Source organism: Buceros rhinoceros, unplaced genomic scaffold, assembly GCF_000710305.1.
Source record: "Buceros rhinoceros silvestris isolate BGI_N320 unplaced genomic scaffold, ASM71030v1 scaffold18950, whole genome shotgun sequence".
Taxonomy (NCBI): Eukaryota; Metazoa; Chordata; class Aves; order Bucerotiformes; family Bucerotidae; genus Buceros; species Buceros rhinoceros.
This window is the reverse complement of record NW_010390375.1, coordinates 23,619-27,857: the sequence shown is the minus strand read 5'-3', so window position 1 is coordinate 27,857 and position 4,239 is coordinate 23,619.

Genomic DNA, 4,239 nt, shown 5'->3' with positions numbered 1-4,239 from the left:
AAGAGTGTCCTGAGAAGGGCCAGCCAGTGCTGACTCATGTTTCTGTGCTGCTGCAGCTTTGTTCCCCGCTTTCCTGGAAGGGATTGGTGTCTCTAAGCCTACACTCCGTTCCAATAAGTTTGTGACGATCATGCTTTCCTCTTCTTCAAACAGCTGTATTTTGTATTAAATCCTTCCTTTCTGTTGGTGCAGTGGGACCCAGGTCTCTTGCCTGATGCTGAAGCTAACTTTACCCGCTCATTTGGATCGTTTGGAATTCCACGTTATGTTGTATATTAAATGTGTTCTAGCTACATAACAAGTGCCTTGTGTATTAAGAAATGATTGAGATTTGTGGCTGACTTCGAGCTTGAGCGTTGTCTGCATAAATATTGAACCGCAGTCTATCAGAACACGTCATTTTGTCATACGCTAAACTTCAGCAGTACAGTCGGGCATGAATGCCTTCCCCTAGCCTGGCAGGAAGCTGTAACCCAGTGAAATGAGGAGCTAAAGTCTTTCTTGACTAATTGAGATTTGCATTTATGTTCACTGCAGGGTTGTGACACTTGACAATAGCTGGTGGGTTTTCTGGGCAGAAGGCACGATCTAACAACTGGTTTAATCACACCGTGTATCTATATATTGGGGGGTGTGCCTATATTTATAGATATGTTGCTAGAACTGGACAACACAATCTGCTTTGGGGTGCTCAGGGGGCTTTCCCATCATTAACAACCAGTGAAACATGGTATATTGTGTTTTGGAGATCGCGGGTGTCTTAGTATGATCCAGGGAGCTGCTAGTCTGTGAATGAACCAGAACTTGGATTGTGTGTTACCTAAAACCCAAAACCCATCGTCTGATGGGGATGTCGATTGGCTGGTGGCTGCTTGGGCTGGGAACCCAAGGAGAGGTGCTGTCTGTAGCTGTCAGGGTGCCTCTAAGTCATGTAACATCAGCATCAGTGGTGCCTCCAGCTCTTCCGTCCTGTCACCTTTGTAGTTACAGAGTGGTTTATTTTTGCTTCTTAGGGGAAACTTTTTCTCCCCTCTCTGTCTCATCTGTGCCTCCTTTCATGGAAATGCAGAAGGCAAAAGCAATGAATTAAGGCAGCTCATTGAACTGAGCTGGGTCCCTTCGAATTAGATGGAGACAGTGATGGCTAAATATCTCCACCCTCTGCCAAGAAATGAAAGTACGGGGAAAGGCTGCTTCTGCTTTCCTTACTCATGGGCATGTCAGGAGGAGGAGAACGTTGGGAGGGTGACACTTCAGATACCTTCTTAGCGGATGATTATGTGTTACTTTGTTGGCATGTAGTGAAACGGTTTGCTGATGACATGGTGTTGTATTTGGAAAATTTAATATTTCATGTAAAAACAAGCCGTGCTTAGATGTGTGCTTGATATTCTCAGCAGATGGGAGTCACCACCTGGCTGCTGTACAGGCTGGCTTTCCTGCCTGTCTCTGTAGAACGGGTCGTGTCTTCTGCAACCAGAGAAGTGTTACTGGAGCAGAAACACCACGCTGGGTACAGAGGAGCAGGTTGATCTGGATAGGTGTTTCTTTCTGAGGAGAATAAAGGGGGGTTGTGTGCTTAAAAACCACACAGACATGAAAAACGTGTTTTAATTTTAAGGACTAGTATTCTAGACTTTGAATAGTATTAATTATTCTCGAAAAAATCCACGTAAAACTCTGCTGTTCTTTAAAAACAAATCAGCAAACTGTTTATTCGCTGGAGTAGTGAGAAAGATCCTTTCGCTTGGATTTAGCGATGTCTAATCATTCTTTCAAAAATACAAAAGAGGTACTAAAAGCTGTTCAGCTAAGCTTGAAAGAACTAATAGCTATAACTCAGATTCAAAAGTGATTTAGTTCCAGAGGTAAGTCTATAATCCTACCAGTCATGAGTTAATCTGTCATCAGACTAAGACTAGAAGCAAATCTGTTTAACTAAGAATAGTTAATTCACCGGACTGAGAGTAAGGATGAATATTCTTCTCACAAGAGTTTGTTTATTTTGAGGAAATGTAATATTCATGATGGAGAGTGAAAATAGGGAGAGTTTTTTCAAAGGTAGACAGATTCTGCTCTGAAATTTGCCCTGCTATTTGTGAGGACTTTTCAGGGAGGTTCAGTGCTGTGGCTGGTTTGGACACCGTGGAAATAAATGAGTGAGCTGGTGAATAAGGAAGAGAATATCCTGTTTATTATAAAATTGGAAGGTTTTAGGAACAGCTTTTTGAGGCACCGGATCGTGACATCCAAACCAAATTCAGCTCTCTCTCCTTCCACTCCTTGTCCTGTTGTCGTTTCATCTGAAGACCAATTGATGTGATGAACTCGAACCCCTTAGCAGGATAATTTATTAAAATAACAGATGCTATAGAATCGGGCCTGAGTTGATCTTCAATTCTGAAAGATGATTAACAACCTGATACTTTGCAAATCAGGGTCTTGCTTCCTACCTCCTTGTGTGGGGGTAATGTGTTGTGATGAGGACAAAGGCACTACTGCTCAGATAATGCCTGGAATCTATAGAAAAGGGGTTCAGCCATAACGGGATTCATAATATGCAAATCAGGAATAATTCCATCAGGAAGGAGCGGGGGGAAAAGGTGCATTCGAGCAAGTAGAATTGTTCCTTATGTACCAGAAAACAGAGGCTTAAACCCTCTGTGTCACCTGGCAGGCTGGACGTAGGGAAGGTTGAGACTGAAAATATACTTCTTGGTTTTATTAATCTCACCTTAGGTCTCGTTTTGAACACCCGGAAAGAGGAGGCTTTGCTGTAGAGATTTTTTTCCAAGGGCAAAGCAGTTGAGCAGAGGAAGAGGCCATGTAAATCTCTCTAATTCTTTGTTGACAAGAAAGCGGAACAGACCTTGGCCAAACCCTGCGGTCCCAGGAAAGGCTGGGACAGATCATTTGCTGCTTGTAGAGCTGCGGAGGCGGCAGCATCCTCCTGTACAGGGATGTGGACAGGCTGAGGGATGCTACACAAATAAACGTTGTTCAGCATCTTGGGCTGATGTCTGTGTTTTCTGGTTAGAGAGATAAAAAAACAGGAGTCCTTGCTGTGTTTGGATGGATTGATCACTGTGATTGACTCCATTTACCCCTTAACAGCACTGATTAAAACCCGTAGAAAAATTTTCTAGCCACTGTTCCGTCTCGCTCACTTGGCATTTTAAAAGACCTCGCAGTAGTTGATTGGCAAGTGAAGGAAAAGAAAATGATGGAGAGGTGTGTCGAAAGCCTTCATTATGTTCGTCTCGTCATAATCTCTGTTCCTCAAACATATCGAAGGCACCTTTCCTGCTTAAAGCACAGCCAAATGTGACAGTGGAGTACGGTACTTGTATTTAATACTCTTTGCCTATTCATTATGGCTGTGAAGATAATAAGCCCCAGCCTGCTGGGGTTGTCTTGTTCTTTATTGCTTCAGTAGATGGCACTGACATGTTCATTTGACTGATTGCTTTATGTGTTGTATCAGCTGCGATGTTGTTTTAGATTAGTTAATAGTCTGTCTAAGATTTTGCCAAGATGAATATGAATTAAAATGGGGGAGGAAGAACAGCAGAGGACTACCCATAACTTACCAAGTATTCACTCTGTGGTATAATCCGTCTTTGTGTCTATCACAAAGAGATTCTCGCAGAGGCTGTTAGTCTGCTGCTGAATGCCGGGGCTGTTAAATTGATCGCTGCTGCAGCTCTCAGCTCTGTGTGCGTGAGCAGCAGCAAGAGGATTCTCTGACGTGCCGCAGCTCGAAAACTTCACCTCGTACCTGTGCAGTGAAGGCCTTTGGGTTTGGTTCGTTTTATTAAAATTGCCTGTCTTTTGATACAAAAAATAATCAGGTTTTGCAAATGGTGGGGGAACGGAGCAAGGTGCTGTGGGTCAGAATGGAACCGGTTCTGCCCTTGCTAATGAAGCCCTTTGCCAGCAGTGGAAAGTTACATTTAATTTTGTTGCCATTATTGTGAAGGCAGGTGGAAATTGAGTAGAATTTTCCGTATCAAAGGTTGAGCATGTGGTGTTAAAAATTGGTAGTGTATAATGTCAGAACTGTTGCAGTGAACCTCAACTCTGAATGTATTGTTTACGTGACGGTGATAAATGCGATATACGCCGACTGCGGAAAATAAAGAGCATGGTCAAAAGAAATAACGCTTTCGGTGTTCTGAAAAATGAGGCTTTTTGGCTGCATTGAGGTAGGCCGTGATTAAAACGAATAATCAGGTAGGG